Below are 13,216 nucleotides of genomic sequence, written 5' to 3' on the forward strand. Positions count from 1 at the left end.
GCAGGAATGAGCGCATTAATTATTACTTCACCTAGAAGGAGCTATTAAGAGTTGAATTTCTGCAGAAATAATGGCAATAAACTATTTTCAGAAGTTTCTTAGAGGCCACAGGGAAATTATTATTTTTCTAAGGAGAAAGCTGAAAATAAGAGTAACACATTAAATAAGTGATTATTTATTTTCTCTATGCAAGTTGGTAAAATTGGGTAGCTGGTGGCTGTATATAAGGAGGCAGGCAAAGATTTAAACTTACCTTTGTGCTGTTTATGATTTGCATAATTTTGAGCAAATATCAGAACAATTTGTGAGTGGAAGGAGTTCTGCAAAATCTTGGGGGCCAAGACTGTGCTATTCAAGAAACATGTACATAATGAATTGCCAGATACTACATCTCTTTGTTTTAGAAGCAGTCTGGTTTTCTGACAGCTGAATTAGAGCTGGAGTTTAAATTTTTGTTTTTAAATTGTTAATACCTTAATTACTTAAAAGCTTAATCCACTAGTTCAACGGCGTCAAATGAAATTGAAATGTTAGAGAAGTGAGTATAAAGACAAGACAGAAAAAAATTATGAACAAGTATGCTTTCCTTTCAGCCTCCCTACAGGCTTTCCTCCTATCATAAAATGTAGGTTTAGGATAGTTAACCACACTGCAGTCTGCATTATAATTTCATTTAATGGCTGCAGAGTAAGCCTAGGACCACAGGGGAGAGCAGTGCTCCTCTTGTCTACCCCAAATGCTGCCTCCTTTCTCCCATCCTTCAGTCATGACCACCAAAACCAGAATTCTTTCAGGTTAAGGGTGTAGGAGGATATGCTGTGGTGTTCATCCTTCCCCATGAGTGGGAAGATGATTCAAAACAGCAAGAAGGCAAAGAAGTCTGGGCAAACCAGTTGTCTGTCTACATGTTTTGATAGATTGTGTAATTAATAATTTGGTAGGAAGAATGTAGTGTTAGCCAGCCAAAAGCACTAACACTTTGGAAGAAACTATACATCCTAAATGAAAAGTGCATTTCGTCTTGGGGAAAGTTCAAGCCTGCTTAATGCCATAAATAAAGACTTGGTTTGTGTTTTTATGTTTAAATGTGGCTGTTTTAAGAAGCACTTAGAATCATCATAGCCACCATTATCTGATTTCTATTAATGTTCCTGAATTACTGTCAACACTAATAATCTACTAAGAAGGTAGAAGAAAAAATTAATTAAAGAAAGGTGCTCTAACATTTCAGTAGATGTCAAAATTAACTGGAAGTTGCAAATTGGAAGTTTGAGGGAAAGTAGCATCCAACATAGCACCATATAACAAATGAGCCTGTCTGGGGGAGTGATGAGATGTCCTTCAGTGCAATGAAGGAATGTGTTGGAGATGTAGGAAAGCTGGAAGTCGAGAATGTGCAAACATAAATTTCCTAGAAGGTTAAGAGAAATCAATGCAATTACAAGCTTCTTTCTTGCCCCTCTAATTCACTGAAAAAAACCCAAACAACAAACAAAACACCAAACAAAAAAAAACTCCACAAAGCCCCCCTCCCCAAAAGCCCACAAAAACCCCAACCCAAACCAAAACCAAACAAGACACAAGCTAATCAGTGAAAAATTTTGTTTCGATTTGTTTTTCCAGGCCAAGGATGCCTGTATCTAGTGACTGGAACAAAGAGCAGGAGCCAGAAAGGATATAGACATAAAACAACATCTAGTTAAACTGTTTTATGTTTTCTTCATTGTAATCTTCATTGGGACACAAGGAGAACAGAAGAGGGAAATGTGTTCAAAATAAGGCTGGTGTGAGTGAAGAACTTGGCTGTGGGGCAGCAGCTCAGCTAAGTTCAACTAAGACAGAAAAAATATTTTAATAGGAGGAATGAGCATGGTTCACCTTCTCTATGAGCTTTATTCTTTAATCTTAGTCTGGAATAAAATGATCTCTTCTTACACCAAAGCAAGCAGCAGCCATCAGCTTTTTTGGGCCACAGATTTTTCTGGAAGAAGTTCTCAGTAGCTTTTGCTGAAGTAAAAGGTGGCTCTGCGTGGAGGAAAGACATCTGGAAAATTACTTGGTAACCTCATGGTGTGGGCAGTCACGTAGGAAGGGGAGATTTTTACTCCCCATCATGTTCTAATAACTGCATGTGAAGGGAATTCTTGAACAGGACTAGATGGTTCAGGACACTGCTTAATTATAATCTATAATTTTTTTCTTGCAGTATCCAATTTACATCTTGATGAAGCTAGTCAGGAGTGTGAGAAAGCTATTCAAAAGGCATCATGCATGACTATGATTGATCAGTGGGCGTTTTGCTGCATTTCATCAAGGTTTAAAGACACAGGCAACCCCAAAACAGGAGAAAATGGAGACATAATCAGTATTAATGGGGCAAATTGGTTTTTTACTTGGAAATTTCAACATGAATGCATTTTCCAGGTAGGTCATTGTCAAGAGCTATTTCTACAGCAACTAATTTTGTTTAGACTTTTCAATGTATTACCTCACTGTGATGCAACAAAGATGAAAAAGATGGAGAGAATGTATCAGAAGGAATGCCTGTGTAAATAAACTGCTTCCAGGGCCCTACGTTAATTCAAATCCATGGTGACAGTCAGGACTTGCAAGATATGCATGAAAAATTACTTCTCCTTGCACCCCTGTGAGTGACCCATGCAGTCCAAGGCTGAAACACACCAATTCACAACAGCGGAGAGAAACTTCTGCCACCACCACCAACATTGTTATTTTTATAAATACTGTTGATTTTTAATTGCCCATCCCTAGGAAGTCTCAAGTTCAAGACACTCATTTACATTTTGACTACCCTCTAGGCAGGACATTTGTAACATGTTAAATAATGTTTAAATAATGTTGCTGGGAAATAGCTGGCATGCTTGATTTACTACTAAGGCATGCAGATTTAAACTCATGAAAATTATGATGTGGGTGATCTCACTTCATTACCTTTGCTGAAGAGAAGTCTATGTCATGCACTGAGTGATACAGTGATGCAATGGCACTGTAAACTGGGGGAACAGAACAGAAAATGTTTTCCTTTCCTGATCACACAATGCGTAAGATGTGAAATGAATGCTATGGTTGATGAGCAGCAGCAGGCACTAGATTTGAAAAAACACAGGATTTTGCTGGAACTGCTCTGTCTTACCTTCTACAAGCACTGACATAAATGACTAGAATGAGCAAATGGTGTTCTATCTTTACTTGAAAAGGAAAAAAAGAAGATGTTGGAGTTTGGCAGGCACTAGAACTTGCATGTTAATAGGCTGTTTGCAGAAACTGTGCATTTTTTTGGCTGAATATTTAAATTTAAATGGTCTTAATTACTTCAGAAACTTTCTTTTAACATAATTTGTCTGAAATCTCACTTTTGAATAGTTATTCTGACTTTTATGTAATTAAGATGATAATCTTCAGGAATGTTAAAGCACATGCATTCCTTTTTTCATTTAAAAAAAAAAAAAAATTAGGTCCATTGTTCTTTAACCATGGATCTCTGCAATGCATTTTCAAGTAGCTGTATAGGAATGAAAAGTGACCAGAAAATCCTGTTGTAAAATCCATTCATTCACTCCATTGTCTGTTCTTTGTTAGGAGATCCTTTGGGAGGAAAAGGAGTGCTTGGGGTTACCTTTTTCCTCAGAACCTGATTTAAATGGACAACTGGATGACAATGGAAAGGCGGGTGAGAAGGAAACAGAAGCTCCAGACACAGAGCTCTAGTGAGGCTCTGTACTGATGTGGGCATGTGCAGGTCACAGTGTCCCCCCTCTCGGACACCATGTAAGTCCAGAACACACCTGTAACTAAAAAAGTGATTAGCTAGAGAAAAGGGAAAATAATTATCCAAATAACTGAAAACTGAAACAGCTCATTGCTGGAAGCTCATAGGAGAATACATTCAAAAGACATTTCCTTGCTAAATGTCTGCCTCTAGAAACCACACAGGACTGTGAGGGAGATTGACTGCTGCCATTGGAATAATCTGGTGAGATGGCTGATGGATAGGTGCATTAAAAAAAATTACTTTCTAAGCCTAACACCTTTAATATATGCCCTGAAGTACATCTGCAAGCAACTGCACAGGAGACCTATCTGTCATGAGTATAAATCAGTTGACTGAAATTCCTCTGGTTTACTAACAATTTTTGAAAGGTCACTGAAAAATCCTTCCATAAAAAGGAAGGGCATAGATACACATGCACACAGAGTTTTACATTTTCAGATCTGTCACATCTCACACATTAACTCGCTGTTTTACTGCCCTTCTCAGCCCATGGTGTTACACTGGTGTGCTGGGATACTACACTCACACCCATGCCATCCTTGTGGAAGGAGAGCTATGGGGCTGCCCCTTGACTCTGCCCAGAGCCTTAGGGTCTTGCTTGTCAAAACTGTTTTCTACTTCCCAGCTTCATGCAATACATTCCTCTTCCTTGTCATAGTTTTGCTGTGAAGCCTGGAAAGGACTCCATTCTCTTCTGCTCACATGAGAGCTGTAGTTACCTACTTTATGCAATATGTTGGTCTTCATTGTGTAATGCTTGTCTAAAAATAAGTATGCCAAATAAATAGTGAAATTAATCATTGTAGTTTTCATTTCCACTCTCTGCAAATGTCCTTCTCCTTCTGGCACAACAAAAGCATTCTTTTATACAGAAACTCAACATTTGGATTTTTAGTTGTTTGGAAAAATTAAAAATTGTTTCCAGGCTTCAAAGTTACATCGTTTATTTCATTGTATTTCACTGTCATAAATGGCAGTCATTAGAATAATGCCAGTGCACGTTAACACTGTTGAGATGTCCTATCTTCTTTTTATTCTTAACATGGCTAAAGGGAACTCCTACCTCACTGAAATATTTCATCTTATTTTTCAGACCAAGCACATCCATTTTGTTCTCTTATATAATCCAGTGTTCAGTTTTAATTGCAACATAAACAGAAAATACTTTTTTTATTAAAAAAAACCCAAAACAAACAAACAAAAGAATCGAGTACTTTAACTAATAAGCTATTATGACCTTTCACAAAGGACATAAAAATTATGCCATATTTAATTGTTTTCAAGAAAAATAAATTTGAGGCTTCAGACAAAACCAGTATGGTTAGTTCAAAACATGTTTTGATAAAAAATTCCTAATCATCTCTCTATGGGATTAAACACCTATTAGCACTGCAAACACTTAGTAATTATGCCTGTATCATAGCTGTTGCTGCAAATCACATCACAGCAAGGTTTCGTCTTCTTTCAAAATTATTTCTGTTTTTCTACTCTTGGTTTGTCTTTTTCTTAAAGCCTGCATAAAACACATTCCCCTAGAATACAATCTTATTATTTAATCTCCTGCAATTATTTCCTTAATTAATCCTAATTGTGTAGAAGATGTGTAATGACAGAGAGATGTGATTGTAAGTGAGGAAGAAACTATGAGCCCTGCCATTGCACAACCCTCCTCCCTATCCCATTCCTTGACTGGTGTGTTTTAAATGCTGTATGGGAGCCAGCCTGGGCAGGAGGTTTGGCACGCGAGTAGCCTTGCACTTAACACAGACCTTTGTAGTCATCTGCAGTGCACTTGGTGCCAGTATGCTATGTTTTGAATATGCTGTAATCATAGAACCCAGAATGTTTTAATTCACTTGAATTCCTTTCTTTTTGTTCCTCAGTGTGTATGCATACATGTATCTTATACATGCATGCACGTGCATATGCATGCACATATAGTTAAGGAGAAAAACACACACATGCACCAACTTGTGTGCACATACTCCTTTATCCCTCCGGCTCAGCTTCAATTATAAAATGATAATTGTATTTGCTGGCAGTAGGTGGTCTGCAGGATAAACATAGAATATATCTGCATATAAAGTGCCTTTGAGTCATTGATCTGTGTGAGTCATTTAATCAAGAGGTACGCCAGCATGTGAGGAAATGCTGGCAACAATTTACAATAAATATTGATAATATGTTTATGTTTCTATAGATTTCCACTTTGAAAGGAAAATAGCAAGAGATGAGCTCTTCAATATAGACAGAAAATTATAAGCTGTAAGCAATAAGCAGCATAAATTTGTCCTAGTTGCTTTTAAGTGAGTTATAAAATCCTACCTGATGGAAGAACAGTAAGTATTATACCATAAGCCTTTTGAAAGGTGGTGGATGCAATGAACTGCAAAAGGCTACAACAAAGCGTTGCTAATTGTGTTAGTTGTGTGCACACTCTGAATGAGAAAGTCTTGGGGGAATGAAGGGCTAGAGAGATTACACAAATGAGAAGGCTAAACTCTTCTGTGTGGGAACATCTGCAGGTGGGCTTATGCCAAGTTGGGACAGTCAGGAGTGATGGAGGGGTTGGGAAGCAGCCACTTCACCAGTCACTTTCCTCTCCAGTCTTGGGGGCTGAAGGGGACTGGAGGTGGTGCATCTTGCTGCAGAAGAGGGCATGGGACAAGCGATAGGAAGATAGAGGTGGGGATGAGGAGCTGAGGGTTACTGAAGGGGAGAGAGTGCATAAATGGAGCAATGCTATGGTATACAAGCACTCACACCTCAAGAGAGAACTTGGTCAGATGCCTGGGAAAGCTGTTGGTGGCTGGGAGGTGGGAAGATGTGCAGAAGAGAGACGCCTGGGTGGTTCCTTGGAGTACATATGGTCAGTCTCAGAGTATTGACTGAGCTTATGGGGCAGAAGGATGTGTTTGGGACCATTGCTTTCAAAAACTTCTATTTTTAGGTATAAATAATGCTTCATGTCTTTCAGAACGTTTGAAGGGAACTTACATCTCCTTCTCATAGCTGATAAAAGAAGTTAATCTGAAGAGTTTGCAGCCCTGTTTTGAATTATTTTCAGAAAGTTAAGGGAAGTGGCTGATTGTAGGGGAAGTGCTGAAAAAAAGATTCTCATGCATCTTATGATGCAGCATGGACAACTTCAGCATGGATATTTGAAGAACAAACATTTCAGCTGTAAATAACTAGAGAAAGCTCTGAGCTCCTTCATAGAGGTCAAAAAGCTTGGAGGAAGAGAATACAGCTGTCAGTTAATTGAATTATTGAAAAAAATCAGGCTGTTGTACAATGGAAGGGAAATTTGAGCTGCTCATGTCTTTTGCTCTAATAATTGTTCAAGTCCAAAGCAGTGCTGGAAAGAATGAGAAGTGAAAAATGAGCCAGAAAACAGCACAAAAAATATTATGTTGTCATTACAAGGATCAATTATATGCTGTTCTTTGGTATATTTGGCTGAGTTCTTATCATTCCATCTCAGAAAAGGATATGACAGCAATAAAGAGGTTCACAAACACACAAGTGGTTTTATTAGAATTACAGAAAGGCTAGTCTATGGAAGGAAATTGAAATATTGTTTCATTTAGAGAGAAAATGAGTAAGAGGAGATATCTTATAAAGATATGCCATAAGCAAATGTAGAGAGGGCCAAATAATATAAAGGGGCAAATGTTATATTGCTCTCACCACGAGCAGGAAAGCAACTAAGCAACGAAAGCAAGTAAATCTAGTTAAGGTACAAAATAAATAAACTCTGTGAACAAAACTGAAGATCAGTTCAGCTTTAGAACTTGGTATCAGCAGTTCAGCAAGATTTCCTTGATAATTTTCTTCTACCTAGCTTATTTTAAATTATTTAGACTTTTTTTTTTGAAAATCAGTTGTAGATGTTCCTAGTTCCAGCTCCTGTGTGTCATAATAATTTTTTGTTTCCTTCCTTTTAAAGATCCCTAGCATTTAACATTAAAAAGCTTGCAGTTTCTTGTTCCCATTCTTCCAGCTACCTTCATTGGGAAGTAAGACTCTTCATCCAAATAAAGGACAATAGACAGGAAAAACTTATTATCACAGCAAACATGTTTCATAATTTGTTTTGATGAGGAAGACATAATAATTTTACGTTTACTAATGATTATATGCTGCATAAATGTCACCATTTATTTTGAATTGATAAATGAAACAATTGTTGCATAACTTCCTCTCCCCCTTCTCTCTTCTCTCTAGGGATCTTACTGTCAGAGAATGTATTCCGGTGGATGAATATCAAGATGAAGGAGGCACTTTGTCTTTTGCTCCTACCACATTCTTATTTTGCCTGATGATTTGAGTTGCAGACACAAATTTGAAAATATGGATATTAGATGTATTGAAATGTCACAAGCCATATTTTTTTTTTTCTTTTTGAAACTTCTGTCTGTGCACAGAGATCATTGGTAACATGGTTACAGCAATTTTTCTTTCATGTAAATGAACACATTCTGTGTGTATATGTCTTCCAACACCACTGTAATACATTTTGGCTTCTGTTTTGTTTTACACAATATTGTTTATAAACTCTTAAGAAAAAAAAATAAAATTATACCATCATTTGTTTGATCACACGAACTGAATCAAGTTTTTTTCAGAAATCAGCTAAGCTTAACTTAGTTTAACTAAGTTTAAATCTGACCTTGCCTAAGCACTTAGCAATTAGGTAAGACTTCACTGTTGATTTACCCAGGGAGAGCCTGGCAGTTGGGTTGGACACCTGGATGGTTATGCTTAAATACTACTTTGTTTTCTGCACCTAATAATTTTGCAGATTCCTCCCTCTGGCAAAACAAATTGGTGCAACCAGTTATATTTTGGTGTGTGTGACAAGCAATACTGACTGTGTGCTGCTTCTGTGCCCTACAACCTGCAGGTACACAGCACTGCAAATATACCTTGTGCTTTCTTATGTGTGCAAGCTCCAAGCCTGTGACTTGGGTGGTAACCGCAGTGCTTTCTCCAGTAACGATTCATGGATTGCTCCACACAGGAATCAAACTTTGCAATCCTATGCAGAGTTGAAAAGCCAGTGTTTCTGTACCAGTGGTCCTGTCCTTTAGTCCTTTTCTCTCTCCTTTGTAAACGTCTTTGTGCTTTCTTCCAGAATGTTTCTTACATATTGAACAGTCTCCTGTCTAATTGGTCCAAATGGGGTTCTGTCCTTAAACTCTTTCTTCAAGTGGACTGAGTTGCAGCCTTTCTTCACATTATTTCCTACTGGTGACCTTGGACACCACACCCACACCTTAGCTTTTTACACTGCCACTCTTAGGTGAGAGCTGTCACCTTATTTCTATTAGGAGACAGGCAGAGACTCACAGTAAAAGGAATAAAAGTGTCTAGAAGGATATTTTTCTACTTGGATAATACTTCACTCTGGATCTTCTAGTGATGGGGAACACGTGGAGTTCAGCTGGTCGGGGAGGTGCATTCAGCTTGGGCAGGACATGTTCCCACTTGCTGTGTATGGCTTTTACTCTGACACGGGGACTTTTCAGATGCAGCTCTGTGAGAGGGTTTTGGGTCACTGATGGAAAAGACTTCAGCAGTATTTTACTGTCCAACAATTATGCCACACTTGTTCACATGTCCATAAAATTCAGGATATGGTGAACTCAATAATCATTCCATATGACAAGTGGAAGCTGATGCATCTGGGACATAGAAGTTTTTATATTTGCATTTTAGAAAAGTTTTCAAAATGTCTCTCTCATCATAGCACTGACTTTTTCCCCAGAGATTTAACTCAATTTCTAACTTGTCTTAGTTCTATAAGTAGCTAGGGTAACTCTACATTTAATGATAAACTGTCTTTCAGATTGCCCCTGAAAGTAAACTATATACCCCTCCAACACTTGCTTTGCAAAGAACTGCAAATACACCACACAAATGGTGAATACTGCACATGGGATTTGCTAATGGCTTTCACTGCAAGTATCTGATCAGCTGTCAGCAAGAAATATGAAGCTTTTTGGAACTATAGTTTGATTTATTTCAATATATTCAATTACATAAATAAGTAATTTGAAATATTGACCTTTTCTACTTTCCTAGTAAAATCAGATTTTCCACTGCTTTCACTAAGGAATCCTAGAGAGGCTGGTAGAAGGGAAAAATCTGATAATGTTGGACACTCCCCCAAACTATCAGGACTTCAAAGTCAAGTCACTTTCATACACCTTACTTCTCTACATCAAATGCAAAAGACGATAAATAAGAAACATTCTTCTGGCAAAAAATTAAGTAAACTAGGGAGGGAATTTAGATTCCAAAGCAGCCAAAAGGTATACCTTTGTTGATTTATGTATTTTGACTTAAGCTCAGGGTTAAACTAGGGATTACAAGTTTCACTAGAAGTATTTCAGGCAGGCAGCCTAATTTCAGTCCTAGAAAAAGCTCTTCATCATAACTTGCACAACAGCTGCCATGGAGCCCAACTCAGCTACATCCCCAGAGCTGCTACAGTTTTACTTCACAGTTGGTCCTTAATGAATGCAGTGACTTCTGAAAATTACATGATACTGCTTTAAGTTTGCAGCAACTTTAGGTTACACAAAAGGAAAAGTACAGTAAGTGTATTTTCAATGATTCTGTGTTAAAATAATAATCATAATCGTAATCATAACCATCCCTTGTCCTTTCCAGCTCTGAGTACATCCAGGTCTCTCCAGCCACTGTCCTGACTTCTTATCATAACATTGTGGTCTCTGTGTTTGTCTGAAAGTGCTGGCTTTCATTCCAAGTTCTCTAAATATGGGTTATTATTCTCTGTCTCAGGGCTATGTCTCATGGAGTTAAAAACCTGGAATCACTGATTCAAATTGTGTTGAATGACTCCCAGTATAATATTTTATTTTGAAAATCTATCCAGTTGTTTTAACTAAGCAGGAAAAGAGGCCACACATACTACGGCTGCTTGTAGCAGCACAGGAATTGGACACAACAATAAAGCAACTTGTTTTGATTCTCTTAAGTTTTGAAAACCTGATTCTGGACTTGCTGAGAGTTTTTCAGTCTCGTTCCATGAATCACATTAAAATAAGTCTTTAACCCAACTTACAGTATTAACTCACTTTAAACTTACTTGTGTAACTATGCAGATGAATAGGAAAAGTAAAAATCAATTTAATTCACAAAACTGTTAGAAAATCCCACAATAGAACTAAATCAATTCATGTGAAGGCTGTGATTTAACTTGTTTAAATGTAATTAGAGATAGCACTAAACCCCATGAGCCCAACTAACCATAGTGAATCCTCAGGAGTCCCTGAAGGGCTGTGAGATGAGAGAGAAAGTATGTGGGATACTTCTGCTGTCTCTGTTTCTTGGTCAAAGGGCATGTCATCCCTCATCAATAACAAAATAAGAGCACCAGCTTATTTCAAGGTGGTACATGGTGGTGAAATCACACAGCACTCATGTTTTCTGTCCAAGAAGGTAGAGTAGAGCAAGATTTTCCATTGACACACATGCTGTGCCACAGATGTCCATATGCAGTGGCAGTCCCCATCTGAGGCAGCTGGATACAGTCCCTCAGTGCCCTGCTCAGCAAATACAGGACATTCAGGTGTGTTTATGAGGGCATCAAATTCAAGAAAATATGCCTTATAACAACTTGAACAACTGTGAGAGCTTTCCTTGGTTTGGATATACGGAAAGTGAATGTATAGATGCATATATTCTTGATATTTGCCTCATTTTATTAGCTGCACTTTCATTTTGTATTCATTAACTTTTAAAATGAGAAAAACAGAGCAAAAAGTCAAATGGATTCAGGAAACAACAAATGTTTTTTGCAAGCTATGAACTACAGCAACTCAGCCACTAAAGAAGCAGATAATAAATTGAAAGTGCAAAATTTCCATTGGTAATCTTTCACTAATGAAAATACTTCTCAGCACAAAATCTATTTGCACAGTTATTTAAATGCAGGCCAAAAACTTTTAAAGTATTTGTGGTCAAGGTCCACAGCAGACCAGCGGTAGATACTTGAAAAATGAATAATTTTCAACCACATAGAAAGCAGTAGTAAATAGAGAGCATTTTCCCATCAGTTTTATTATCTGTATAACAAGAGTTCTAGAGCTTATCTGTACATGCAGCATCATGTTTCACTTAAAAAAAATGCCTCATCTTCCAATTTGTCTACATGTTGTCAACTTAAAATATGTATGCTGTATTTACTGCACAATTTTCCAACTGTATTTTATCTTTAAAGCATCATATAACAAAATGAATCCATTCACTCACCCTTATGGATCCACTGATATCCAACTACTAGTATCCTGAGACTTACCTTCTCCATAAAATCTAAAATTCGGTAGTTTTCCAACCTCTCCATGGCTGAGCTGGACTCAGTGATATTTCAGGTCCTCCTTTTGTGGCATTGCCGTGAAAAAATTACTGTCTGTCTGTCTTACCCTTCTTGCCTTGCAGTATTTTTAATTTTCTGAACAGATGTCCCTACTTCAATATGTCTCAAAGTATAATGTTACGAATCAGGTCTTCTTATCAGGCAGGGTAAAACTATGCAGTTGAGATAAAAATCCAGTTTCTGCTGGATTTAGTTAATGTCCAAACATTTTAAAAAAATCCCTCAAGCCTTTGACCAATATACTCCCAGTTAAAAAAAAAATAATAAAAAACCTTTTAACAAACAGATAACTGATATTACAAAACCAGTCTTATTGTTATACACATTTCCAAGAGCTCTCTGCTCATGGATTAATCTTTGACATCTAGCTTTTGTTTCTAATAACAAGCTACTCATATTTTTCAAGCAGACATAGAAGAAAATAAAAACTGAGAGCAAAACCCAAACATTAGGAATCACAACAAAACCCAGATCACATGGGAAGGAAGAAATTGCATACTGTCACGATCCGTGACCTATTATATCTCCTTATTGGAGTGTATTAACTTATCAGGATTTGCTGAGAGATCCACACGTGGGTATCGCCTCACACAGAGGATACAGGAACTTATGTCCCGACTTTTTTGAGTGAATAACTCGCTCAGTGCTTACTAAATTTCTAACAACAGCAAGGTTTATTGTGGGGAAAACAAAGCAATTTGGGGCAGGAGGTTCAAAAGGAGTGATTACAACACATTAAACATATATGGGTACACCTTAGTTACACATCTTATTCACGTGAGGGAAGCAGAGGGGAGGGATTTGCCCAAATGGCTGGATTATATTTTCCCCTATAAGCTGGGGTAGCCGGAATTGTCTCACCACGGCAGTGCAGGTAGGATGAGCTGGGTAGCAAAGAGGCTCCAAGCGCAGGTCGCCCCCCCCCACCACAAAGCGGCGGCAGTCGGTGCGCGGCTCCGGGACCGTGGGTGTGCAGACGCTGGGAACGCGGCGGTTTCAGCGGCACTGGGACTTTT

The sequence above is a fragment of the Chaetura pelagica genome, unplaced genomic scaffold (genome assembly GCF_000747805.2).
Source record: "Chaetura pelagica isolate M959 unplaced genomic scaffold, ChaPel_1.0 scaffold235, whole genome shotgun sequence".
In the NCBI taxonomy this organism is placed as follows: Eukaryota; Metazoa; Chordata; class Aves; order Apodiformes; family Apodidae; genus Chaetura; species Chaetura pelagica.